General features: G+C 43.2%; 19 non-coding genes across 19 annotated transcripts; 8 read left to right on the top strand and 11 right to left on the bottom strand.

The window, feature by feature from the left end:
* The first annotated feature begins 840 nt into the window (after positions 1-840).
* Positions 841-914, top strand: trnai-aau (transfer RNA isoleucine (anticodon AAU)). The gene has a single exon. It is a non-coding gene; the product is annotated as a tRNA-Ile (tRNA).
* An 82-nt stretch (positions 915-996) lies between these two features.
* trnaf-gaa (transfer RNA phenylalanine (anticodon GAA)) lies at positions 997-1,069 on the top strand. The gene has a single exon. It is a non-coding gene; the product is annotated as a tRNA-Phe (tRNA).
* Positions 1,070-1,962: 893 nt separating this feature from the next.
* On the top strand, positions 1,963-2,036 carry trnai-aau (transfer RNA isoleucine (anticodon AAU)). Its single transcript has one exon. It is a non-coding gene; the product is annotated as a tRNA-Ile (tRNA).
* A 1,463-nt stretch (positions 2,037-3,499) lies between these two features.
* On the top strand, positions 3,500-3,573 carry trnai-aau (transfer RNA isoleucine (anticodon AAU)). The gene has a single exon. It is a non-coding gene; the product is annotated as a tRNA-Ile (tRNA).
* Positions 3,574-3,655: 82 nt separating this feature from the next.
* Positions 3,656-3,728, top strand: trnaf-gaa (transfer RNA phenylalanine (anticodon GAA)). Its single transcript has one exon. It is a non-coding gene; the product is annotated as a tRNA-Phe (tRNA).
* An 879-nt stretch (positions 3,729-4,607) lies between these two features.
* trnai-aau (transfer RNA isoleucine (anticodon AAU)) lies at positions 4,608-4,681 on the top strand. The gene has a single exon. It is a non-coding gene; the product is annotated as a tRNA-Ile (tRNA).
* A 751-nt stretch (positions 4,682-5,432) lies between these two features.
* Positions 5,433-5,517, top strand: trnaf-gaa (transfer RNA phenylalanine (anticodon GAA)). Its single transcript has one exon. It is a non-coding gene; the product is annotated as a tRNA-Phe (tRNA).
* Positions 5,518-6,548: 1,031 nt separating this feature from the next.
* On the top strand, positions 6,549-6,621 carry trnaf-gaa (transfer RNA phenylalanine (anticodon GAA)). The gene has a single exon. It is a non-coding gene; the product is annotated as a tRNA-Phe (tRNA).
* Positions 6,622-16,036: 9,415 nt separating this feature from the next.
* trnaf-gaa (transfer RNA phenylalanine (anticodon GAA)) lies at positions 16,037-16,109 on the bottom strand. Its single transcript has one exon. It is a non-coding gene; the product is annotated as a tRNA-Phe (tRNA).
* Positions 16,110-16,191: 82 nt separating this feature from the next.
* Positions 16,192-16,265, bottom strand: trnai-aau (transfer RNA isoleucine (anticodon AAU)). Its single transcript has one exon. It is a non-coding gene; the product is annotated as a tRNA-Ile (tRNA).
* Positions 16,266-17,762: 1,497 nt separating this feature from the next.
* Positions 17,763-17,835, bottom strand: trnaf-gaa (transfer RNA phenylalanine (anticodon GAA)). Its single transcript has one exon. It is a non-coding gene; the product is annotated as a tRNA-Phe (tRNA).
* An 82-nt stretch (positions 17,836-17,917) lies between these two features.
* Positions 17,918-17,991, bottom strand: trnai-aau (transfer RNA isoleucine (anticodon AAU)). Its single transcript has one exon. It is a non-coding gene; the product is annotated as a tRNA-Ile (tRNA).
* An 879-nt stretch (positions 17,992-18,870) lies between these two features.
* trnaf-gaa (transfer RNA phenylalanine (anticodon GAA)) lies at positions 18,871-18,943 on the bottom strand. Its single transcript has one exon. It is a non-coding gene; the product is annotated as a tRNA-Phe (tRNA).
* A 590-nt stretch (positions 18,944-19,533) lies between these two features.
* trnaf-gaa (transfer RNA phenylalanine (anticodon GAA)) lies at positions 19,534-19,606 on the bottom strand. The gene has a single exon. It is a non-coding gene; the product is annotated as a tRNA-Phe (tRNA).
* Positions 19,607-20,641: 1,035 nt separating this feature from the next.
* On the bottom strand, positions 20,642-20,714 carry trnaf-gaa (transfer RNA phenylalanine (anticodon GAA)). The gene has a single exon. It is a non-coding gene; the product is annotated as a tRNA-Phe (tRNA).
* A 1,684-nt stretch (positions 20,715-22,398) lies between these two features.
* On the bottom strand, positions 22,399-22,471 carry trnaf-gaa (transfer RNA phenylalanine (anticodon GAA)). The gene has a single exon. It is a non-coding gene; the product is annotated as a tRNA-Phe (tRNA).
* A 596-nt stretch (positions 22,472-23,067) lies between these two features.
* Positions 23,068-23,140, bottom strand: trnaf-gaa (transfer RNA phenylalanine (anticodon GAA)). Its single transcript has one exon. It is a non-coding gene; the product is annotated as a tRNA-Phe (tRNA).
* A 1,035-nt stretch (positions 23,141-24,175) lies between these two features.
* Positions 24,176-24,248, bottom strand: trnaf-gaa (transfer RNA phenylalanine (anticodon GAA)). Its single transcript has one exon. It is a non-coding gene; the product is annotated as a tRNA-Phe (tRNA).
* A 1,063-nt stretch (positions 24,249-25,311) lies between these two features.
* On the bottom strand, positions 25,312-25,384 carry trnaf-gaa (transfer RNA phenylalanine (anticodon GAA)). Its single transcript has one exon. It is a non-coding gene; the product is annotated as a tRNA-Phe (tRNA).
* Between the last annotated feature and the right edge of the window lie 1,671 nt (positions 25,385-27,055).

Genomic DNA, 27,055 nt, shown 5'->3' with positions numbered 1-27,055 from the left:
CTATCCACTGCTTTGTTTGTGGGCCTCAATGGTGTGTGCTACGCTGCTCCTCTGAAAGTAAGTAATTTCTTGCTTTTTCATCTGACATTTTGACATCAGTGTTACATGACAGTTTCTTGTCATTGTTTACATGACAGTAGGTTGTCGTAAGACAAGGCTGCATGAAGTGTGAACTGGAGTTTTCTTGGATCCTTGAAAGAATTTGCTTTTGGAGAATGCAGGCATCGATCCCATTACCTATAGCATGCTAAGCAAACACAATACCAATTGATCAAATTCCCCAGCTGTTTGGAATTTCCACAAGGAGCAACCAAGAGTGTCCAGTCTTGTCAGGCTATGCTGTTGGTGGACTTGTTAGTTTGTGCTCCAGCACTTGCAGAGGCTCGGTGCATCTCAACAACTGTGCTCTGTAGCCAGCGGCCGGTTAGCTCAGTTGGTTAGAGTGTGTGATACGCTGCTCTCTGAAAGTAAGTAATGTCTTTCTTTTTCATCTGACATTGTGACATCAGGGTTACATGAGAGTTTCTTGTCATTGTTACATAACAGTTTCTTGTCATTGTTTACATGACAGTAGGTTGTCGTAAGACAAGGCTGCATGAAGTGTGAACTGGAGTTTTCTTGGATCCATGAAAGAATTTGCTTTTGGAGAATGCAGGCATCGATCCCACTACCTCACGCATGCAAAGCATTTGAGCTAATTCCCCAGCCGTTTGGAATTTCCGCAAGAAGCAACCTAGAGGGTCCAGTCTTGTCAGGCTATGCTGTTGGTGGACTTGTTTGTTTACGTGCCAGCACTTGCAGAGGCTCGGTGCATTTCAACAATTGAGCAAAATAGCAAATGGCCGGTTAGCTCAGTTGGTTAGAGTGTGGTGCTAATAACGCCAAGGTCATGGGTTCGATCCCCGTACTGGCTATGATGTACATTTTGAGTGTCAAAATTGTGAGTCACATGCATGTGAATTGTCAAGGGTGCCACAGAAATAAAATTAGTGAATTGCCGAAATAGCTCAGTTGGGAGAGCGTTAGACTGAAGATCTAAAGGTCCCTGGTTCGATCCCGGGTTTCGGCATTTGTATTTGTTCTTTCTTCATGCTCTGGCTTCAAGGAAACTATCCACAGCTTTGTTTGTGGGCCTCAATGGTGCGTGCTACGCTGCTCCTCTGAAAGTAAGTCATTTCTTGCTTTTTCATCTGACATTTTGACATGACAGTTTCTTGGCATTGTTACATGACAGTTTCTTGTCATTGTTTACATGACAGTAGGTTGTCGTAAGACAAGGCTGCATGAAGTGTGAACTGGAGCTTTCTAGGATCCACAAAAAAAAATGTTTTTGGGGAATGCGGGCATCGATCCCACTACCTATAGCATGCTAAGCAAACACAATACCAATTTATCAAATTCCCCAGCTGTTTGGAATTGCCACAAGGAGCAACCAAGAGTGTCCAGTCTTGTCAGGCTATGCTGTTGGTGGACTTGTTAGTTTGTGCTCCAGCACTTGCAGAGGCTCGGTGCATCTCGACAACTGTGCTCTGTAGCCAGCGGCCGGTTAGCTCAGTTGGTTAGAGTGTGTGATACGCTGCTCTCTGAAAGTAAGTAATGTCTTTCTTTTTCATCTGACATTGTGACATCAGTGTTACATGAGAGTTTCTTGGCATTGTTACATGACAGTTTCTTGTCATTGTTTACATGACAGTAGGTTGTCGTAAGACAAGGCTGCATGAAGTGTGAACTGGAGTTTTCTTGGATCCTTGAAAGAATTTGCTTTTGGAGAATGCAGGCATCGATCCTACTACCTCACGCATGCAAAGCATTTGAGCTAATTCCCCAGACGTTTGGAATTTCCGCAAGAAGCAACCTAGAGGGTCCAGTCTTGTCAGGCTATGCTGTTGGTGGACTTGTTTGTTTACGTGCCAGCACTTGCAGAGGCTCGGTGCATTTCAACAATTGAGCAAGATAGCAAATGGCCGGTTAGCTCAGTTGGTTAGAGTGTGGTGCTAATAACGCCAAGGTCATGGGTTCGATCCCCGTACTGGTTATGATGTACATTTTGAGTGTCAAAATTGTGAGTCACATGCATGTGAATTGTCAAGGGTGCCACAGAAATAAAATTAGTGAGTTGCGGAAATAGCTCAGTTGGGAGAGCGTTAGACTGAAGATCTAAAGGTCCCTGGTTCTATCCCGGGTTTCGGGATTTGTTCTTTCTTCATGCTCTGGCTTCAAGGAAACTATCCACTGCTTTGTTTGTGGGCCTCAATGGTGTGTGCTACGCTGCTCCTCTGAAAGTAAGTAATTTCTTGCTTTTTCATCTGACATTTTGACATCAGTGTTACATGACAGTTTCTTGTCATTGTTTACATGACAGTAGGTTGTCGTAAGACAAGGCTGCATGAAGTGTGAACTGGAGCTTTCTTGGATCCACAAAAAAAAATGTTTTTGGGGAATGCGGGCATCGATCCCACTACCTATAGCATGCTAAGCAAACACAATACCAATTGATCAAATTCCCCAGCTGTTTGGAATTGCCACAAGGAGCAACCAAGAGTGTCCAGTCTTGTCAGGCTATGCTGTTGGTGGACTTGTTAGTTTGTGCTCCAGCACTTGCAGAGGCTCGGTGCATCTCAACAACTGTGCTCTGTAGCCAGCGGCCGGTTAGCTCAGTTGGTTAGAGTGTGTGATACGCTGCTCTCTGAAAGTAAGTAATGTCTTTCTTTTTCATCTGACATTGTGACATCAGTGTTACATGAGAGTTTCTTGGCATTGTTACATGACAGTTTCTTGTCATTGTTTACATGACAGTAGGTTGTCGTAAGACAAGGCTGCATGAAGTGTGAACTGGAGTTTTCTTGGATCCTTGAAAGAATTTGCTTTTGGAGAATGCAGGCATCGATCCCATTACCTATAGCATGCTAAGCAAACACAATACCAATTGATCAAATTCCCCAGCTGTTTGGAATTGCCACAAGGAGCAACCAATAGTGTCCAGTGTTGTCAGGCTATGCTGTTGGTGGACTTGTTAGTTTGTGCTCCAGCACTTGCAGAGGCTCGGTGCATCTCAACAACTGTGCTCTGTAGCCAGCGGCCGGTTAGCTCAGTTGGTTAGAGTGTGTGATACGCTGCTCTCTGAAAGTAAGTAATGTCTTTCTTTTTCATCTGACATTGTGACATCAGTGTTACATGAGAGTTTCTTGTCATTGTTACATGACAGTTTCTTGTCATTGTTTACATGACTGTAGGTTGTCGTAAGACAAGGCTGCATGAAGTGTGAACTGGAGTTTTCTTGGATCCATGAAAGAATATGCTTTTGGGGAATGCATGCATCGATCCCACTACCTCACGCATGCAAAGCATTTGAGCTAATTCCCCAGCCGTTTGGAATTTCCGCAAGAAGCAACCTAGAGGGTCCAGTCTTGTCAGGCTATGCTGTTGGTGGACTTGTTTGTTTACGTGCCAGCACTTGCAGAGGCTCTGTGCATTTCAACAATTGAGCAAAATAGCAAATGGCCGGTTAGCTCAGTTGGTTAGAGTGTGGTGCTAATAACTCCAAGGTCATGGGTTCAATCCCCGTACTGGCTATGATATACATTTTGAGTGTCAAAATTGTGAGTCACATGCATGTGAATTGTCAAGGGTGCCACAGAAATCAAATTAGTGAATTGCCGAAATAGCTCAGTTGGGAGAGCGTTAGACTGAAGATCTAAAGGTCCCTGGTTCGATCCCGGGTTTCGGCATTTGTATTTGTTCTTTCTTCATGCTCTGGCTTCAAGGAAACTATCCACTGCTTTGTTTGTGGGCCTCAATGGTGTGTGCTACGCTGCTCCTCTGAAAGTAAGTAATTTCTTGCTTTTTCATCTGACATTTTGACATCAGTGTTACAGGAAAGTTGCTTGTCATTGTTACATGACAGTCGGTTGTCGTAAGACAAGGCTGCATGAAGTGTGAACTGGAGCTTTCTTGGATCCACAAAAAAAAATGTTTTTGGGGAATGCGGGCATCGATCCCGCTACCTATAGCATGCTAAGCAAACACAATACCAATTGATCAAATTCCCCAGCTGTTTGGAATTGCCACAAGGAGCAACCAAGAGTGTCCAGTCTTGTCAGGCTATGCTGTTGGTGGACTTGTTAGTTTGTGCTCCAGCACTTGCAGAGGCTCGGTGCATCTCAACAACTGTGCTCTGTAGCCAGCGGCCGGTTAGCTCAGTTGGTTAGAGTGTGTGATACGCTGCTCTCTGAAAGTAAATAATGTCTTTCTTTTTCATCTGACATTGTGACATCAGGGTTACATGAGAGTTTCTTGTCATTGTTACATGACAGTTTCTTGTCATTGTTTACATGACAGTAGGTTGTCGTAAGACAAGGCTGCATGAAGTGTGAACTGGAGTTTTCTTGGATCCATGAAAGAATTTGCTTTTGGAGAATGCAGGCATCGATCCCACTACCTCACGCATGCAAAGCATTTGAGCTAATTCCCCAGCCGTTTGGAATTTCCGCAAGAAGCAACCTAGAGGGTCCAGTCTTGTCAGGCTATGCTGTTGGTGGACTTGTTTGTTTACGTGCCAGCACTTGCAGAGGCTCGGTGCATTTAAACAATTGAGAAAACTAGCAAATGGCCGGTTAGCTCAGTTGGTTAGAGTGTGGTGCTAATAACGCCAAGGTCATGGGTTCGATCCCCGTACTGGCTATGATGTACATTTTGAGTGTCAAAATTGTGAGTCACATGCATGTGAATTGTCAAGGGTGCCACAGAAATAAAATTAGTGAATTGCCGAAATAGCTCAGTTGGGAGAGCGTTAGACTGAAGATCTAAAGGTCACTGTTTCGATCCCGGGTTTCGGCATTCGTATTTGTTCTTTCTTCATGCTCTGGCTTCAATGAAACTATCCACAGCTTTGTTTGTGGGCCTCAATGGTGTGTGCTACGCTGCTCCTCTGAAAGTAAGTAATTTCTTGCTTTTTCATCTGACATTTTGACATCAGTGTTACAGGAAAGTTGCTTGTCATTGTTACATGACAGTAGGTTGTCGTAAGACTGCATGAAGTGTGAACTGGAGTTTTCTTGGATCCATGAAAGAATTTGCTTTTGGAGAATGCAGGCATCGATCCCACTACCTCACGCATGCTAAGCATTTGAGCTAATTCCCCAGCCGTTTGGAATTTCCGCAAGAAGCAACCAAGAGGGTCCAGTCTTGTCAGGCTATGCTGTTGGTGGACTTGTTTGTTTACATGCCAGCACTTGCAGAGGCTTGGTGCATTTCCACAATTGCGCAAAATACCAAATGGCGGGTTAGCTCAGTTGGTTAGAGTGTGATGCTAATAACGCCAAGGTCATGGGTTCGATCCCTGTACTGGTTATGATGTACATTTTGAGTATCAAAATTGTGAGTCACATGCATGTGAATTGTCAAGGGTGCCACAGAAATACATTTAGTGAATTGCCGAAATAGCTCAGTTGGGAGAGCGTTAGACTGAAGATCTAAAGGTCCCTGGTTAGGTCCCTGGTTCGATCCCGGGTTTCGGCATTTGTTCTTTCTTCATGCTCTGCCTTCAAGGAAACTATCCACAGCTTTGTTTGTGGGCCTCAATGGTGTGTGCTACGCTGCTCCTCTGAAAGTAAGTCATTTCTTGCTTTTTCATCTGACATTTTGACATCAGTGTTACAGGAAAGTTGCTTGTCATTGTTACATGACAGTAGGTTGTCGTAAGACAAGGCTGTATGAAGTGTGAACTGGAGCTTTCTTGGATCGACATAAAAAAATGTTTTTGGGGAATGCGGGCATCGATCCCACTACCTATAGCATGCTAAGCAAACACAATACCAATTGATCAAATTCCCCAGCTATTTGGAATTGCCACAAGGAGCAACCAAGAGTGTCCAGTCTTGTCAGGCTATGCTGTTGGTGGACTTGTTAGTTTGTGCTCCAGCACTTGCAGAGGCTCGGTGCATCTCAACAACTGTGCTCTGTAGCCAGCGGCCGGTTAGCTCAGTTGGTTAGAGTGTGTGATACGCTGCTGTCTGAAAGTAAGTAATGTCTTTCTTTTTCATCTGACATTGTGACATCAGTGTTACATGAGAGTTTCTTGTCATTGTTACATGACAGTTTCTTGTCATTGTTTACATGACAGTAGGTTGTCGTAAGACAAGGCTGCATGAAGTGTGAACTAGAATTTCCTTGGATCCATGAAAGAATTTGCTTTTGGAGAATGCAGGCATCGATCCCACTACCTCACGCATGCTAAGCATTTGAGCTAATTCCCCAGCCGTTTGGAATTTCCGCAAGAAGCAACCTAGAGGGTCCAGTCTTGTCAGGCTATGCTGTTGGTGGACTTGTTTGTTTACGTGTCAGCACTTGCACACTTGCAGAGGCTCGGTGCATTTCAACAATTGAGCAAAATAGCAAATGGCCGGTTAGCTCAGTTGGTTAGAGTGTGGTGCTAATAACGCCAAGGTCATTTGTTCGATCCCCGTACTGGCTATGATATACATTTTGAGTGTCAAAATTGTGAGTCACATGCATGTGAATTGTCAAGGGTGAAAAAAAATTAGTGAATTGCCGAAATAGCTCAGTTGGGAGAGCGTTAGACTGAAGATCTAAAGGTCCCTGGTTCGATCCCGGGTTTCGGCATTTGTATTTGTTCTTTCTTGATGCTCTGGCTTCAAGGAAACTATCCACAGCTTTGTTTGTGGGCCTCAATGGTGTGTACTACGCTGCTCCTCTGAAAGTAAGTAATTTCTTGCTTTTTCATCTGACATTTTGACATCAGTGTTACAGGAAAGTTGCTTGTCATTGTTACATGACAGTAGGTTGTCGTAAGACAAGGCTGCATGAAGTGTGAACTGGAGTTTTCTTGGATCCATGTAAGGGAATACCCCCCTGAATTGGACAAAAATGAATGGCAAGATATTGGCATTGGACAAACCATTTACACGATGTCCAATACCACCCAAAGCGGCGTTGATTCGTGCAAAGTATGGCAATTGCCAATTGTAACACCTCAAAAATCCAACAGGGGGCGAGTGCGCTCCACCGGGGTTTTTCATGTTGGAAATGCAACCCAAGTCAACATCCAAAAGCAAAATTTTGAAAAAAGGATTTTTTTTCCCCAAAACTTATCACCCCTTAAAAAAGTGCTTTCTGGGCCGTTTTTCGAAATTCTTTCGCTTTTTTTGAAAATTACACATGTGTAAGAACTGTATGAATATACTTTTGTCCAATTTTGATATCACATTTTTTTATTTTAATTACATGCGCATAAGGCATATGTTTTGTCCATTTGCAATATGATTTCATAGGAAGTCAAAAGTCCAAAGTCAAAAATGTCAAAATTGTATAAAAAACTTCACACACCCTTAAAAAAGTGCTCTCTGGACCGTTTTTCAAAATTCTTTCGAATTTTGTGTCAATTACACACGTATAAGAACTGTATCAACATACTTTATTCGTATTTTATTATCATAATTTTTTTTTTTTTTTTTACTTGTGCATAAGGCATATGTTTTGTCCATTTGCAATATGATTTAATAGGATGTCAAAAGTCGAAAATGTGATTTTTTTTTTAAACTTTAAAAACTAAAAAAAGTGCTTTCTGGACCGTTTTTCGAAATTGTTTCGATTTTAAGACAATTAATCATGTGTAAGAAGTGTATGAATATACTTTTGTAAAATGTTTTATCATAATTTTATTTTTTTTACTTGTGCATAAGGAATATGATTTGTCCATTTGCAATATGATGTCATAGGAAGTCAAAAGTCAAAGTCAAAAGTAACGAGTTGTTCATTTCCATCACTCGTTGTGTTGATTTCATCATGTCCATTTGGTGATGTTTTTTCACTATAGAATCATATTGCAAATGCGCGTGCAACTGAAAAAAAAAATGATGATTTCATTATGTCCATTTGTTTATGTTTCCTTACTTTTTCAAAGTCACTGTGCATTTGCAATATGTTTTAATGGGCAGGTACCATCACGAATTTGTCATGCTCAAAATTCAAACTATACTTTGCTCAAACTATACCTTTGTCAACTTGTATTATCATAATTTTTTTTTGTTTTACTTGTGCATAAGGCATATGTTTTGTCCATTTGCAATATGATATCATAGGAAGTCAAAAGTCAAATTCAAAAGTAACGATTTTCCTCCGTGCAACTGGTGATCTGAAATGTGCAAAAAAAAAAATGCTATAAAAATCCTTTTTGTTTATGTTTCCTTGCTTTTTCAAAGTCACTGTGCATTTGCAATATGTTTCAATGGGCAGGTACCATCACGAATTGGTCATGCTATAAAAATCCTGCAGGAATGTGAAATTGACTGGCCCGATGAACTCGGGATGGCTTTGCAGTGATTCTGGGTCATCTCAATCACTCGTTTGGGTTGATTTCAGAATGTCGCTTTTGGTGATGGTACCTCACTGTTTAAACATATTGCAGATGTACAAGAGTCAAGTGGACAAGAGTCCATCAGTCAATTAGATATCATTCTGACACCAAACTGATACAAACTGACACCAAACCCACTTTTTCCAACTCGTATAGTAGCCAACTATGACATACTTCAGAGCTGGCCCAAAATTCACAACGCCTTCGTTTCAAACCATAAAAAAACCATATAACACATAGTTACGTTCTAGCTGAGGGTCCATTTCTTATGTTATGTGTTAGCCTAGCTGAGGCGACCCCGAATCCCAAGTTTCGGCTCGATAGGTCATTTGGTGTCCGAGAAAAACCCTAATTGGTGCTGAAAATCCACTTTTTTCCATGCCTTGCTACGGGGTCCTTGAACGAGCTATCGGACAGAAACGTTGGGGTCCGTCTCTATGGGCCGAGTCGGTTTCAATGCACCTAGCCTTGCGTCTCTGAGACTTTTCTAAACGTCGTCATTTTCGTAATGGTCAAAATGAATTGAAGGTATTGCAAATGTACGAGGCTGTTTCTCGGTCCGAGAACCGTCTAGAGCCACGTAACTCACCACGCACCATCGACCGGAGGTCTAGAACAGGTTTCTAAAGTTTCGGAACTCTAGGTCTGACGGTTCTTTTTTAGCTCGAACAAAGCTAACTATTGCAGCCACTGTCTGTCTCTACGCACCCCAATACGTCCCTCCTTCCAAGTTGTGTTTTAGTGTGATTTTTTTTTCCTTTGAATTTTTGGGGGAAAAATGACTGATTTACAGTTCATGGGGGTTGCCTAATCACACATATGAAGTTTTGGAAAGATCAGACTTTTTTAACCCCTCGAAACAGCCCCTGAGACACCAATTATGGCACTTCCGGTTGGCACAGGAAGCTATAAATCAACACATATCCTCATTGGGGTATGCTGTTACAGAATCCTGAGTTTTAAGTCCTTACGTTAAGAACTGACTGATTTACACAGGGTTGAATGCACTATGTCTATCAAACTGCAGGCAGGGTATGGGTAAACACTTTTAGGGTGATTTTAACCACTTCCGGTTGGTCCAGGAAGCTTAGAATCAACACAGGTAGACCTCATAGTGGCCTGATGGACTGGTACCGAAGACAGGTTCATACGGCATTCATAACCCATATAGACTTCAGGTTGAAATTAGGTGTGCAGGCAATGTATTCCTATGGGGAGAGATGACACTGTAATCCGTGAGATCAAAAAACCCTGTTTTACTGTTAAGGGTTAATGCCACGCGGTCAAGGTTAGGCTTGCACGGATCGGGAGGACCTTAGGAACATTCCTGTGGTGGAATTTTTCTTCTCACCCTAACGGTTCTCTCACTCTCACCCAAAATCAAATGACGTTGTGGGGCAGGCTTCATTTTGGGCCTACTATTCTAATGGTCGCTGCGCCTAGACCGAGCGAGCTACGGTCAAGCGGGATATCTCGTTGAACTCGGCACGGCCTAGGGATTATGGTAATGCCATTTCCTGCTCTCTGTGTCTTTAAGCACCGCACTTTATCACTCCATCCTTCCTGTGTGTGTGTGAGGGAGCTTTTCTTTGACATCTGTTGGGAGAAATGACTGATTTACAGTTCAGAAGGGTTACCTAGTCACACATATGACATTTTGGAGAGATCAGACTTTTTTAACCCCTCGAAACAGCCCCTGAGACACCAATTATGGCACTTCCGGTTGGCACAGGAAACTATAAGTCAACACATATCTTGATTGACATAGCCACTTACAGAATCCTGAGTTTTAAGTCTTTACGTTAAGAATTGACTGATCTACACAGGGTTGAATGCACTATGTCTATCAAACTGCAGGCAGGGTATGGGTATACACTTTTAGGGTGATTTTAACCACTTCCGGTTGGTCCAGGAAGCTTAGATTCGACACAGGTAGACCTCATAGTGGGCCTGATGGACTGTCATAGAAGACAGGTTCATAAGGCATTCATAACCCACATAGGCTTCAGGTTGAATTTAGAGGTGCAGGCAATGTATTCCTATGGGGAGAGAAGTCAAAGCAAGCTGTTTCAAGTAAACACCTTCTTTTTACTGTGAAGGGTTAATGCCACACGGTCAAGGTTAGGCTTGCACGGATCGGGAGGACCTCAGGAACGTACCTGAGGTCTAATTGTGCTTCTCACCCTAACGGTTCTCTCACTGCCACCCAAAATCAAATGACATTGTGGGGCAGGCTTCATTTTGGGCCTTCTTTTTTTCAAGTTCGCTGCACTCAGAACGAGCTACGGTCAAGCGGGGCGTCTCGTTGAACTCGGCACAGTTTTTTGTGTTGATTTCAGAATGACATTTTGGTGATGGTCCCTCTCCGTTTAAACATATTGCAAATGCACAAAAGTCAACTAGCAAGTCAGTGTCCATCAGTCAATTAGATGTCATTATGACACCAAACCCACTTTTTCCTACTCATTTAGAAGCCAACTATCACATATGTCAGAGCAGTCCCATAATTCAAAGCGCCTTTAGTTTAAAACATAATAAAAAGGTAAAACACATAGTTACGTTCTAGCTGCGGGTCCAGTTCGGACATTATGTGAAGTCCTATGTGAGGCGACCCCGAATCCCGAGTTTCGGCTCGATAGGTCATTTGGTGTCCGAGAAAAACCCTAATTGGTGCTGAAAATCCACTTTTTTCCATGCCTTGCTACGGGGTCCTTGAATGAGCTATCGGACAGAAACGTTGGGGTCCGTCTCTATGGGCCGAGCCGGTTTCAATGCACCTAGCCTTGCGTCTCCGAGACTTTTCTAAACGTCGTCATTTTCGTAATGGTCAAAATGAATTGAAGGTATTGCAAATGTACAAGGCTGTTTCTCGGTCCGAGAACCGTCTAGAGCCACGTAACTCACCACGCATCATCGACCGGAGGTCTAGAACAGGTTTCTAAAGTTTCAGAACTCTAGGTCTGACGGTTCTTTTTTAGCTCCAACAAAGCTAACTATTGCAGCCACTGTCTGTCTCTACGCACCCCAATACGTCCCTCCATCCAAGTTGTGTTTTAGTGTGATTTTTTTTCCTTTGATTTTTTTGGGGAAAAATGACTGATTTACAGTTCATGGGGGTTGCCTAATCACATATATGAAGTTTTGGACATATCTGACTTTTTTAACCCTTCAAAACAGCCCCTGAGACACCAATTATGGCACTTCCGGTTGGCACAGGAAGCTACAAGTCACCACATATCCTCATTGGGGTATGCTTTTACATAATCCTGAGTTTTAAGTCTTTACGTTAAGAACTGAGTTATTTACGGAGGGTTTAGTATGTGTGTGTTATTTCAGAAAATCATAGAAAATCACAGAAATCTCGCAGAGCTCCGCAGCACACTTTAAAAAGATTCCTATGAACACCCTGCAACTGGATCTGTAACCGTTGAAAAAAAAAAACGCCTATTTGTGAACATCACCAAGTTGTCATTGTTCCGTTTCTCTTAATTGACGATAGATAAATGGCTGGTTCTTTTTTTATTGACACCGGAGGCTCCTTGACTTTGACCTGAAGTGGAATTTTTTTTTCTCTATTTCCATTTTGGACCTTTAATCCCAGAAAAATGGCCATAACTCAAAAACCGTCGAGGCCTAGACGCCATCTTGTTCGGGGCCAACTGCCCATTATGCCAAACCTACGCTCACCAAGTTTCGGCTTCGAAATATTTTCCGTTTTCGAGATAAGGCCCCGTCGTGATTCGTGATGTTTTGCCAAATTGCCATATGATTCCGTATGCCCTCTTGTGGGAATTTCCGGGATAGCGGAAAAACGGTCAAAAACTTGTTTATTTTATAAAACGGAAACCGAATGTCCGACAAAGTTCATTTGATGACTTCCCGGTAGGTCCGGCCCTACCGCACGGCCCGACGCCGACCGCAAATTTTACAAACAATTTCGGACGTCTAGTAAGGGACCGTACATTTGCAATATGGACTTTTTTATTGATCATACACGAAATGCCGAAATGTTCCCTTAAGGTATGCAAGGCATTTATGAAAAATAATTATCTTTTACAAATACATTAATAATTCCATAAATAAATTATCACTGTTTCCGCCCGGGGACATTTCACTTGTGAAGCGAATGTGATAACCACTACACTACAGGAACTGCTGCTAGAACAATCAGCAAGGAGTAAACCACATTTTACAGATATTAATTGCATAAATTCAAATTTTCAAAGACAGGCATTTATGACAAAAATATTTCTCTGTTGCAAATATAATAATTATTGCTTGTGTCAATGAGTGCTGTTTCCACCCAGCTTGAAACCAGGGACCTTTCGCCTGTTAAGCGAACATGATAACCACTACCCTACCAAAACTGCTGCTTGAATTGTCATCAAGGAGTAAACCAAATTTTGCAGATATTCATTGCATAAAGTCAAATTTCCAAAATAAGGCATTTATGAAAAATAACTCTCAATTACAAATACGATAACTTTTGCACGTGTCAATTACCTTTGTTTCTGCCCAGTTTCGAACCAGGGACCTTTAGCATTTTAAGTGAATGTGCAAACCACAACACTACAGAAACTGCTGTTTGAGTTGTCATCAAGGAGTAAACAAAATATTACAGATATCCATTGCATAAAGTCAAATTTCCAAAGTAAGGCATTCATGAAAAATAATTATCTTTTACAAATACATTAATTATTCCATAAATATATTATCACTGTTTCCGCCCGGGGACCTTTCACCTGTGGAGCAAATGTGATAACCACTACACTACAGAAACTGCTGCTAGAACAATCAGCAAGGAGTAAACCAAATTTTACAGATATTCATTGCATAAATTCAAATTTTCAGCCAGGCATTTAGGACAAAAATATTTCTCTGTTGCAAACATAATAATTATATCTTGTGTCAATGAGTGCTGTTTCCACCCAGCTTGAAACCGGGGACCTTTAGCATTTTAAGTGAACGTGCAAACCACAACACTACAGAAACTTCTGCTTGAATTGTCATCAAGGAGTAAATCAAATATCACCAGATATTTGATATTTGGCTTCAAGGAAACTGCCCACAGCTTTGTTTGTGGGCCTCAATCGTGTGCTTCGTTGCTCCTCTGAAAGTAAGTTATGTCTTTCTTTTTCATCTGATATTGTGACATCAGTGTTACATGAAAGTGTGAACACTTCATGCAGCCTTGTTTCACGACAACCATGTAACAATGACAAGCAACTTTCACGTAACACTGATGTCAAAATGTCAGATGAAAAAGCAAGACATTACTTACTTTCAGAGGAGCAGCGTAGCACACACCATTGAGGCCCACAAACAAAGCTGTGGGCAGTTTCCTTGAAGCCAAAGCAAAGCATGAAGAAAGAAAGAACAACAACTAATGCCGAAACCCAGGATCGAAACACAGACCTTTAGATCTTGTCTCACGCTTTCCCAAAGTAATAATTTTGGGAAGCCACTAAAATAAACTTAGTGGCACCCTTGACAATGCACACGCATGTGCCTCATGGCCAGTAAGGGGATCAAAACCCACAACATTGGCGTAATTAGCGCTACCCTCTAACCAACTGAGCTAACCGGCCGCTGGGTATGGAGCACTATTGTTGATATGCACCGAGCCTCTGCAAGTGCTGGCGAAAGACTGGACACTCTTGGTTGCTCCTTGTGCAAATCCTACAGTCTGGGGAATTAGCTCAAATGGTAGATCGCTCGCTTAGCATGCGAGAGGTAGTGGCATCAATGCTTGCATTCTCCAAAAACGTTTTGTTTTTGTGGATCCAAGAAAGCTCCAGTTCACACTTCATGCAGCCTTGTCTTACAACAACCTACTGTCATGTAACAATGACAAGCAACTTTCCTGTCACACTCATGTCAAAATGTCAGATGAAAAAGCAAGACATTACTTACTTTCAGAGGAGCAGCGTGGCACACACCATTGAGGCCCACAAACAAAGCTGTGGATAGTTTCCTTGAAGCAAGAGCATAAAGAAAGAACAAATACAAAAACCCGGGATCGAACCAGGGACCTTCAGATATTCTGTCTAACGCTCTCCCAACTGAGCTATTTCGGCAATTCACAAAACTTAATTCTGTGGCACCATTGACAATTCACATGCATGTGACTTACAATTTTGACACTCCGAATGTACCTCATGGCCAGTAAGGGGATCGAAACCCACAACATTGGCGTAATTAGCACTACCCTCTAACTAACTGAGCTAACCGGCCGCTGGGTATGGAGCACAATTGTTGAGATGCACCGAGCCTCTGCAAGTACTGGCGAAAGACTGGACACTCTTGGTTGCTCCTTGTGCAAATCCTCCAGTCTGAGGAATTGGCTCAAATGGTAGAGCGCTAGCTTAGCATGCGAGAGGTAGTGGCATCAATGCTTGCATTCGCCAAAAAATTATGTTTTTGTGGATCCAAGAAAGCTCCAGTTCACACTTCATGCAGCCTTGTCTTACAACAACCTACTGTCATGTAACAATGACAAGCAACTTTCATGTAACACTGATGTCACAATGTGAGATGAAAAAGGAAGACATGACTTACTTTCAAAGGAGCAGCGTAGCACCCACCATTGAGGCCCACCAACAAAGCTGTGGATAGTTTCCTTGAAGCCAGAGCATAAAGAAAGAACAAATACCGAGATCGAACCAGGGACCTTTAGATCTTCAGTTTAACACTCTCCCACCTGAGCTATTTCAGCAATTCACTAAACTTAATTCTGTGGCACCATTGACAATTCACATACAGGTGACCCACAATTTTGACACTTAAAATGTACATAATAGCCAGTACGGGGATCGAACCCATGACCTTGGCTTTATTAGCACCACACTCTAACCAACTGAGCTAACCGGCCGCTAGCTATTGGGTGCAATTGTTGAGATGCACCGAGCCTTGGTCTTGGTTGCTTCTTGCGGAAATTCCAAACGGCTGGGGAATTTGATCAAATGCTTTGCATGAGTGAGGTAGTGGGATCGATGCCCGCATGCTCCAAAATCACATTGTTTTATGGATCCAAGAAAACTCCAGTTCACACTTCATGCAGCCTTGTCTTACGACAACCTACTGTCATGTAAACAATGACAAGAAACTCTCATGTAACACTGATGTCACAATGTCAGATGAAAAAGAAGACATGACTTACTTTCAGAGAGCAGCGTACACACTCTAACCAACTGAGCTAACCGGCCGCTGGCTACAGACCACAATTGTTGAGATGCACTGAGCCTCTGCAAGTGCTGGTGCGCAAACAAACAAGTCCGCCAACAGCATAGCCTGACAAGAATGGACACTCTTGGTTGCTCCTTGTGGCAATTCCAAACAGCTGGGGAATTTGATCAATTGGTATTGTGTTTGCTTAGCATGCTATAGGTAGTGGGATCGATGCCCGCATTCCCCAAAAACATTTTTTTTTGTGGATCCAAGAAAGCTCCAGTTCACACTTCATGCAGCCTTGTCTTACGACAACCGACTGTCATGTAACAATGACAAGCAACTTTCCTGTAACACTGATGTCAAAATGTCAGATGAAAAAGCAAGAAATTACTTACTTTCAGAGGAGCAGCGTAGTACACACCATTGAGGCCCACAAACAAAGCTGTGGATAGTTTCCTTGAAGCCAGAGCATGAAGAAAGAACAAATACAAATGCCGAAACCCGAGATCGAACCAGGGATCTTTAGATCTTCAGTCTAACGCTCTCCCAACTGAGCTATTTCGGCAATTCACTAATTTGATTTCTGTGGCACCCTTGACAATTCACATGCATGTGACTCACAATTTTGACACTCAAAATGTATATCATAGCCAGTACGGGGATCGAACCCATGACCTTGGAGTTATTAGCACCACACTCTAACCAACTGAGCTAACCGGCCATTTGCTATTTTGCTCAATTGTTGAAATGCACCGAGCCTCTGCAAGTGCTGGCACGTAAACAAACAAGTCCACCAACAGCATAGCCTGACAAGACTGGACCCTCTAGGTTGCTTCTTGCGGAAATTCCAAACGGCTGGGGAATTAGCTCAAATGCTTTGCATGCGTGAGGTAGTGGGATCGATGCATGCATTCCCCAAAAGCATATTCTTTCATGGATCCAAGAAAACTCCAGTTCACACTTCATGCAGCCTTGTCTTACGACAACCTACAGTCATGTAAACAATGACAAGAAACTGTCATGTAACAATGACAAGAAACTCTCATGTAACACTGATGTCACAATGTCAGATGAAAAAGAAAGACATTAGAGAGAAAATAGCGGGCCTCAATGGCGGGCCTTCATGCAGCCTTGTCTTACGACAACCTACTGTCATGTAAACAATGACAAGAAACTTTCATGTAACAATGACAAGAAACTCTCATGTAACCCTGATGTCACAATGTCAGATGAAAAAGAAAGACATTACTTACTTTCAGAGAGCAGCGTATCACACACTCTAACCAACTGAGCTAACCGGCCGCTGGCTACAGAGCACAGTTGTTGAGATGCACCGAGCCTCTGCAAGTGCTGGAGCACAAACTAACAAGTCCACCAACAGCATAGCCTGACAAGACTGGACACTATTGGTTGCTCCTTGTGGCAATTCCAAACAGCTGGGGAATTTGATCAATTGGTATTGTGTTTGCTTAGCATGCTATAGGTAATGGGATCGATGCCTGCATTCTCCAAAAGCAAATTCTTTCAAGGATCCAAGAAAACTCCAGTTCACACTTCATGCAGCCTTGTCTTACGACAACCTACTGTCATGTAAACAATGAAAAGAAACTGTCATGTAACAATGCCAAGAAACTCTCATGTAACACTGATGTCACAATGTCAGATGAAAAAGAAAGACATTACTTACTTTCAGAGAGCAGCGTATCACACACTCTAACCAACTGAGCTAACCGGCCGCTGGCTACAGAGCACAGTTGTCGAGATGCACCGAGCCTCTGCAAGTGCTGGAGCACAAACTAACAAGTCCACCAACAGCATAGCCTGACAAGACTGGACACTCTTGGTTGCTCCTTGTGGCAATTCCAAACAGCTGGGGAATTTGATCAATTGGTATTGTGTTTGCTTAGCATGCTATAGGTAGTGGGATCGATGCCCGCATTCCCCAAAAACATTTTTTTTTGTGGATCCAAGAAAGCTCCAGTTCACACTTCATGCAGCCTTGTCTTACGACAACCTACTGTCATGTAAACAATGACAAGAAACTGTCATGTAACAATGCCAAGAAACTGTCATGTAACACTGATGTCAAAATGTCAGATGAAAAAGCAAGAAATGACTTACTTTCAGAGGAGCAGCGTAGCACGCACCATTGAGGCCCACAAACAAAGCTGTGGATAGTTTCCTTGAAGCCAGAGCATGAAGAAAGAACAAATACAAATGCCGAAACCCGGGATCGAACCAGGGACCTTTAGATCTTCAGTCTAACGCTCTCCCAACTGAGCTATTTCGGCAATTCACTAATTTTATTTCTGTGGCACCCTTGACAATTCACATACATGTGACTCACAATTTTGACACTCAAAATGTACATCATAGCCAGTACGGGGATCGAACCCATGACCTTGGCGTTATTAGCACCACACTCTAACCAACTGAGCTAACCGGCCATTTGCTATTTTGCTCAATTGTTGAAATGCACCGAGCCTCTGCAAGTGCTGGCACGTAAACAAACAAGTCCACCAACAGCATAGCCTGACAAGACTGGACCCTCTAGGTTGCTTCTTGCGGAAATTCCAAACGGCTGGGGAATTAGCTCAAATGCTTTGCATGCGTGAGGTAGTGGGATCGATGCCTGCATTCTCCAAAAGCAAATTCTTTCATGGATCCAAGAAAACTCCAGTTCACACTTCATGCAGCCTTGTCTTACGACAACCTACTGTCATGTAAACAATGACAAGAAACTGTTATGTAACAATGACAAGAAACTCTCATGTAACCCTGATGTCACAATGTCAGATGAAAAAGAAAGACATTACTTACTTTCAGAGAGCAGCGTATCACACACTCTAACCAACTGAGCTAACCGGCCGCTGGCTACAGAGCACAGTTGTTGAGATGCACCGAGCCTCTGCAAGTGCTGGAGCACAAACTAACAAGTCCACCAACAGCATAGCCTGACAAGACTGGACACTCTTGGTTGCTCCTTGTGGCAATCCCAAACAGCTGGGGAATTTGATCAATTGGTATTGTGTTTGCTTAGCATGCTGTAGGTAGTGGGATCGATGCCCGCATTCCCCAAAAACTATTTTTTTTGTGGATCCAAGAAAGCTCCAGTTCACACTTCATGCAGCCTTGTCTTACGACAACCTACTGTCATGTAACAATGACAAGCAACTTTCCTGTAACACTGATGTCAAAATGTCAGATGAAAAAGCAAGAAATTACTTACTTTCAGAGGAGCAGCGTAGCACACACCATTGAGGCCCACAAACAAAGCTGTGGATAGTTTCCTTGAAGCCAGAGCATGAAGAAAGAACAAATACAAATGCCGAAACCCGGGATCGAACCAGGGATCTTTAGATCTTCAGTCTAACGCTCTCCCAACTGAGCTATTTCGGCAATTCACTAATTTTTTTTCACCCTTGACAATTCACATGCATGTGACTCACAATTTTGACACTCAAAATGTACATCATAACCAGTACGGGGATCGAACACATGACCTTGGCATTATTAGCATCACACTCTTACCAACTGAGCTAACCCGCCATTTGGTATTTTGCTCAATTGTGGAAATGCACCAAGCCTCTGCAAGTGCTGGCATGTAAACAAACAAGTCCACCAACAGCATAGCCTGACAAGACTGGACCCTCTAGGTTGCTTCTTGCGGAAATTCCAAACGGCTGGGGAATTAGCTCAAATGCTTAGCATGCGTGAGGTAGTGGGATCGATGCCTGCATTCTCCAAAAGCAAATTCTTTCATGGATCCAAGAAAACTCCAGTTCACACTTCATGCAGTCTTACGACAACCTACTGTCATGTAACAATGACAAGCAACTTTCCTGTAACACTGATGTCAAAATGTCAGATGAAAAAGCAAGAAATTACTTACTTTCAGAGGAGCAGCGTAGCACACACCATTGAGGCCCACAAACAAAGCTGTGGATAGTTTCCTTGAAGCCAGAGCATGAAGAAAGAACAAATACGAATGCCGAAACCCGGGATCGAACCAGGGACCTTAAGATCTTCAGTCTAACGCTCTCCCAACTGAGCTATTTCGGCAATCCACTAAATGTACTTCTGTGGCACCCTTGACAATTCACATGCATGTGACTCACAATTTTGACACTCAAAATGTACATCATAACCAGTACAGGGATCGAACCCATGACCTCGGCATTATCAGCATCACACTCTAACCAACTGAGCTAAACCTCCTTTTGGTATTTTGCTAAATTGTGGAAATGCACCTAGCCTCTGCAAGTGCTGGCATGTAAACAAACAAGTCCACCAACAGCATAGCCTGACAAGACTGGACCCTCTAGGTTGCTTCTTGCGGAAATTCCAAACGGCTGGGGAATTAGCTCAAATGCTTTGCATGCGTGAGGTAGTGGGATCGATTCCTGCATTCTCCAAAAGCATATTCTTTCATGGATCCAAGAAAACTCCAGTTCACACTTCATGCAGCCTTGTCTTACGACAACCTACTGTCATGTAAACAATGACAAGAAACTGTCATGTAAAAATGACAAGAAACTCTCATGTAACCCTGATGTCACAATGTCAGATGAAAAAGAAAGACATTACTTACTTTCAGAGAGCAGCGTATCACACACTCTAACCAACTGAGCTAACCGGCCGCTGGCTACAGAGCACAGTTGTTGAGATGCACCGAGCCTCTGCAAGTGCTGGAGCACAAACTAACAAGTCCACCAACAGCATAGCCTGACAAGACTGGACACTCTTGGTTGCTCCTTGTGGCAATCCCAAACAGCTGGGGAATTTGATCAATTGGTATTGTGTTTGCTTAGCATGCTGTAGGTAGTGGGATCGATGCCCGCATTCCCCAAAAACTATTTTTTTTGTGGATCCAAGAAAGCTCCAGTTCACACTTCATGCAGCCTTGTCTTACGACAACCTACTGTCATGTAACAATGACAAGCAACTTTCCTGTAACACTGATGTCAAAATGTCAGATGAAAAAGCAAGAAATTACTTACTTTCAGAGGAGCAGCGTAGCACACACCATTGAGGACCACAAACAAAGCTGTGGATAGTTTCCTTGAAGCCAGAGCATGAAGAAAGAACAAATACGAATGCCGAAACCCGGGATCGAACCAGGGACCTTTAGATCTTCAGTCTAACGCTCTCCCAACTGAGCTATTTCGGCAATGCACTAAATATATTTCTGTGGCACCCTTGACAATTCACATGCATGTGACTCACAATTTTGACACTCAAAATGTACATCATAACCAGTACAGGGATCGAACCCATGACCTTGGCATTATCAGCATCACACTCTAACCAACTGAGCTAACCCTCCTTTTGGTATTTTGCTAAATTGTGGAAATGCACCTAGCCTCTGCAAGTGCTGGCATGTAAACAAACAAGTCCACCAACAGCATAGCCTGACAAGACTGGACCCTCTAGGTTGCTTCTTGCGGAAATTCCAAACGGCTGGGGAATTAGCTCAAATGCTTTGCATGCGTGAGGTAGTGGGATCGATTCCTGCATTCTCCAAAAGCATATTCTTTCATGGATCCAAGAAAACTCCAGTTCACACTTCATGCAGCCTTGTCTTACGACAACCTACTGTCATGTAAACAATGACAAGAAACTGTCATGTAAAAATGACAAGATGTCACAATGTCAGATGAAAAAGAAAGACATTACTTACTTTCAGAGGAGCAGCGTAGCACACACCATTGAGACCCACAAACAAAGCAGTGGATAGTTTCCTTGAAGCCAGAGCATGAAGAAAGAACAAATCCCGAAACCCAGGATCGAACCAGGGACCTTTAGATCTTCAGTCTAACGCTCTCCCAACTGAGCTATTTCGGCAACTCACTAATTTTATTTCTGTGGCACCCTTGACAATTCACATGCATGTGACTCACAATTTTGACAGTCAAAATGTACATCATAACCAGTACTGGGATCGAACCCATGACCTTGGCGTTATTAGCACCACACTCTAACCAACTGAGCTAACCGGCCATTTGCTATCTTGCTCAATTGTTGAAATGCACCGAGCCTCTGCAAGTGCTGGCACGTAAACAAACAAGTCCACCAACAGCATAGCCTGACAAGACTGGACCCTCTAGGTTGCTTCTTGCGGAAATTCCAAACGGCTGGGGAATTAGCTCAAATGCTTTGCATGCGTGAGGTACTGGGATCGATGCCTGCATTCTCCACTAGCAAATTCTTTCATGGATCCAAGAAAACTCCAGTTCACACTTCATGCAGCCTTGTCTTACGACAACCTACTGTCATGTAACAATGATAAGAAACTCTCATGTAACCCTGATGTCACAATGTCAGATGAAAAAGAAAGACATTACTTACTTTCAGAAAGCAGCGTATCACACACTCTAACCAACTGAGCTAACCGGCCGCTGGCTACAGAGCACAGTCGTTGAGATGCACCGAGCCTCTGCAAGTGCTGGAGCACAAACTAACAAGTCCACCAACAGCATAGCCTGACAAGACTGGACACTCTTGGTTGCTCCTTGTGGCAATTCCAAACAGCTGGGGAATTTGATCAATTGGTATTGTGTTTGCTTAGCATGCTATAGGTAGTGGGATCGATGCCCGCATTCCCCAAAAACATTTTTTTTTGTCGATCCAAGAAAGCTCCAGTTCACACTTCATGCAGCCTTGTCTTACGACAACCTACTGTCATGTAACAATGACAAGCAACTTTCCTGTAACACTGATGTCAAAATGTCAGATGAAAAAGCAAGAAATTACTTACTTTCAGAGGAGCAGGGTAGCACACACCATTGAGGCCCACAAACAAAGCTGTGGATAGTTTCCTTGAAGCCAGAGCATGAAGAAAGAACAAATACAAATGCCGAAACCAGGGATCGAACCAGGGACCTTTAGATCTTCAGTCTAACGCTCTCCCAACTGAGCTATTTCGGCAATTCACTAAATGTATTTCTGTGGCACCCTTGACAATTCACATGCATGTGACTCACAATTTTGACACTCAAAATGTACATCATAACCAGTACAGGGATCGAACCCATGACCTTGGCATTATTAGCATCACACTCTTACCAACTGAGCTAACCCGCCATTTGGTATTTTGCTCAATTGTGGAAATGCACCAAGCCTCTGCAAGTGCTGGCATGTAAACAAACAAGTCCACCAACAGCATAGCCTGACAAGACTGGACCCTCTAGGTTGCTTCTTGCGGAAATTCCAAACGGCTGGGGAATTAGCTCAAATGCTTAGCATGCGTGAGGTAGTGGGATCGATGCCTGCATTCTCCAAAAGCAAATTCTTTCATGGATCCAAGAAAACTCCAGTTCACACTTCATGCAGTCTTACGACAACCTACTGTCATGTAACAATGACAAGCAACTTTCCTGTAACACTGATGTCAAAATGTCAGATGAAAAAGCAAGAAATTACTTACTTTCAGAGGAGCAGCGTAGCACACACCATTGAGGCCCACAAACAAAGCTGTGGATAGTTTCCTTGAAGCCAGAGCATGAAGAAAGAACAAATACGAATGCCGAAACCCGGGATCGAACCAGGGACCTTAAGATCTTCAGTCTAACGCTCTCCCAACTGAGCTATTTCGGCAATCCACTAAATGTACTTCTGTGGCACCCTTGACAATTCACATGCATGTGACTCACAATTTTGACACTCAAAATGTACATCATAACCAGTACAGGGATCGAACCCATGACCTCGGCATTATCAGCATCACACTCTAACCAACTGAGCTAAACCTCCTTTTGGTATTTTGCTAAATTGTGGAAATGCACCTAGCCTCTGCAAGTGCTGGCATGTAAACAAACAAGTCCACCAACAGCATAGCCTGACAAGACTGGACCCTCTAGGTTGCTTCTTGCGGAAATTCCAAACGGCTGGGGAATTAGCTCAAATGCTTTGCATGCGTGAGGTAGTGGGATCGATTCCTGCATTCTCCAAAAGCATATTCTTTCATGGATCCAAGAAAACTCCAGTTCACACTTCATGCAGCCTTGTCTTACGACAACCTACTGTCATGTAAACAATGACAAGAAACTGTCATGTAAAAATGACAAGAAACTCTCATGTAACCCTGATGTCACAATGTCAGATGAAAAAGAAAGACATTACTTACTTTCAGAGAGCAGCGTATCACACACTCTAACCAACTGAGCTAACCGGCCGCTGGCTACAGAGCACAGTTGTTGAGATGCACCGAGCCTCTGCAAGTGCTGGAGCACAAACTAACAAGTCCACCAACAGCATAGCCTGACAAGACTGGACACTCTTGGTTGCTCCTTGTGGCAATCCCAAACAGCTGGGGAATTTGATCAATTGGTATTGTGTTTGCTTAGCATGCTGTAGGTAGTGGGATCGATGCCCGCATTCCCCAAAAACTATTTTTTTTGTGGATCCAAGAAAGCTCCAGTTCACACTTCATGCAGCCTTGTCTTACGACAACCTACTGTCATGTAACAATGACAAGCAACTTTCCTGTAACACTGATGTCAAAATGTCAGATGAAAAAGCAAGAAATTACTTACTTTCAGAGGAGCAGCGTAGCACACACCATTGAGGCCCACAAACAAAGCTGTGGATAGTTTCCTTGAAGCCAGAGCATGAAGAAAGAACAAATACAAATGCCGAAACCCGGGATCGAACCAGGGTTCTTTAGATCTTCAGTCTAACGCTCTCCCAACTGAGCTATTTCGGCAATTCACTAATTTTTTTTCACCCTTGACAATTCACATGCATGTGACTCACAATTTTGACACTCAAAATGTACATCATAACCAGTACGGGGATCGAACACATGACCTTGGCGTTATTAGCACCACACTCTAACCAACTGAGCTAACCGGCCATTTGCTATTTTACTCAATTGTTGAAATGCACCGAGCCTCTGCAAGTGCTGGCACGTAAACAAACAAGTCCACCAACAGCATAGCCTGACAAGACTGGACCCTCTAGGTTGCTTCTTGCGGAAATTCCAAACGGCTGGGGAATTAGCTCAAATGCTTTGCATGCGTGAGGTAGTGGGATCGATGCCTGCATTCTCCAAAAGCAAATTCTTTCAAGGATCCAAGAAAACTACAGTTCACACTTCATGCAGCCTTGTCTTACGCGAACCAGGGACCTTTAGATCTTCAGTCTAACGCTCTCCCAACTGAGCTATTTCGGCAATTCACTAAATGTATTTCTGTGGCACCCTTGACAATTCACATGCATGTGACTCACAATTTTGACACTCAAAATGTACATCATAACCAGTACAGGGATCGAACCCATGACCTTGGCGTTATTAGCATCACACTCTAACCAACTGAGCTAACCCGCCATTTGGTATTTTCTCAATTGTGGAAATGCACCAAGCCTCTGCAAGTGCTGGCATGTAAACAAACAAGTCCACCAACAGCATAGCCTGACAAGACTGGACCCTCTAGGTTGCTTCTTGCGGAAATTCCAAACGGCTGGGGAATTAGCTCAAATGCTTAGCATGCGTGAGGTAGTGGGATCGATGCCTGCATTCTCCAAAAGCAAATTCTTTCATGGATCCAAGAAAACTCCAGTTCACACTTCATGCAGTCTTACGACAACCTACTGTCATGTAACAATGACAAGCAACTTTCCTGTAACACTGATGTCAAAATGTCAGATGAAAAAGCAAGAAATTACTTACTTTCAGAGGAGCAGCGTAGCACACACCATTGAGGCCCACAAACAAAGCTGTGGATAGTTTCCTTGATGCCAGAGCATGAAGAAAGAACAAATACGAATGCCGAAACCCAGGATCGAACCAGGGACCTTTAGATCTTCAGTCTAACGCTCTCCCAACTGAGCTATTTCGGCAATCCACTAAATGTATTTCTGTGGCACCCTTGACAATTCACATGCATGTGACTCACAATTTTGACACTCAAAATGTACTACATAGCCAGTACGGGGATCAAACCCATGACATTGGAGTTATTAGCACCACACTCTAACCAACTGAGCTAACCGGCCATTTGCTATTTTGCTCAATTGTTGAAATGCACCGAGCCTCTGCAAGTGCTGGCACGTAAACAAACAAGTCCACCAACAGCATAGCCTGACAAGACTGGACCCTCTAGGTTGCTTCTTGCGGAAATTCCAAACGGCTGGGGAATTAGCTCAAATGCTTTGCATGCGTGAGGTAGTGGGATCGATGCCTGCATTCTCCAAAAGCAAATTCTTTCATGGATCCAAGAAAACTCCAGTTCACACTTCATGCAGCCTTGTCTTACGACAACCTACTGTCATGTAAACAATGACAAGAAACTGTCATGTAACAATGACAAGAAACTCTCATGTAACACTGATGTCACAATGTCAGATGAAAAAGAAAGACATTACTTACTTTCAGAGAGCAGCGTATCACACACTCTAACCAACTGAGTTAACCGGCCCCTGGCTACAGAGCACAGTTGTTGAGATGCACCGAGCCTCTGCAAGTGCTGGAGCACAAACTAACAAGTCCACCAACAGCATAGCCTGACAAGACTGGACACTCTTGGTTGCTCCTTGTGGCAATTCCAAACAGCTGGGGAATTTGATCAATTGGTATTGTGTTTGCTTAGCATGCTATAGGTAGTGGGATCGATGCCCGCATTCCCCAAAAAACATTTTTTTTTGTGGATCCAAGAAATCTCCAGTTCACACTTCATGCAGCCTTGTCTTACGACAAACTACTGTCATGTAACAATGACAAGCAACTTTCCTGTAACACTGATGTCAAAATGTCAGATGAAAAAGCAAGAAATTACTTACTTTCAGAGGAGCAGCGTAGCACACACCATTGAGGCCCACAAAAAAAGCTGTGGATAGTTTCCTTGAAGCCAGAGCATGAAGAAAGAACAAATACAAATGCCGAAACACAGGATCGAACCAGGGACCTTTAGATCTTCAGTCTAACGCTCTCCCAACTGAGCTATTTCGGCAATTCACTAATTTTTTTTCACCCTTGACAATTCACATGCATGTGACTCACAATTTTGACACTCAAAATGTACATCATAACCAGTACGGGGACCGAACCCATGACCTTGGCGTTATTAGCACCACACTCTAACCAACTGAGCTAACCGGCCATTTGCTATTTGGCTCAATTGTTGAAATGCACCGAGCCTCTGCAAGTGCTGGCACGTAAACAAACAAGTCCACCAACAGCATAGCCTGACAAGACTGGACCCTCTAGGTTGCTTCTTGCGGAAATTCCAAACGGCTGGGGAATTAGCTCAAACGCTTTGCATGCGTGAGGTAGTGGGATCGATGCCTGCATTCTCCAAAAGCAAATACTTTCAAGGATCCAAGAAAACTCCAGTTCACACTTCATGCAGCCTTGTCTTACGCGAACCAGGGACCTTTAGATCTTCAGTCTAACGCTCTCCCAACTGAGCTATTTCGGCAATTCACTAAATGTATTTCTGTGGCACCCTTGACAATTCACATGCATGTGACTCACAATTTTGACACTCAAAATGTACATCATAACCAGTACAG

The sequence above is a fragment of the Oncorhynchus clarkii genome, chromosome 20 (assembly GCF_045791955.1).
Source record: "Oncorhynchus clarkii lewisi isolate Uvic-CL-2024 chromosome 20, UVic_Ocla_1.0, whole genome shotgun sequence".
Taxonomy (NCBI): Eukaryota; Metazoa; Chordata; class Actinopteri; order Salmoniformes; family Salmonidae; genus Oncorhynchus; species Oncorhynchus clarkii.
The sequence above is the reverse complement of the archived record's forward strand: the minus strand, read 5'-3'. Positions and strand labels throughout refer to the sequence as shown.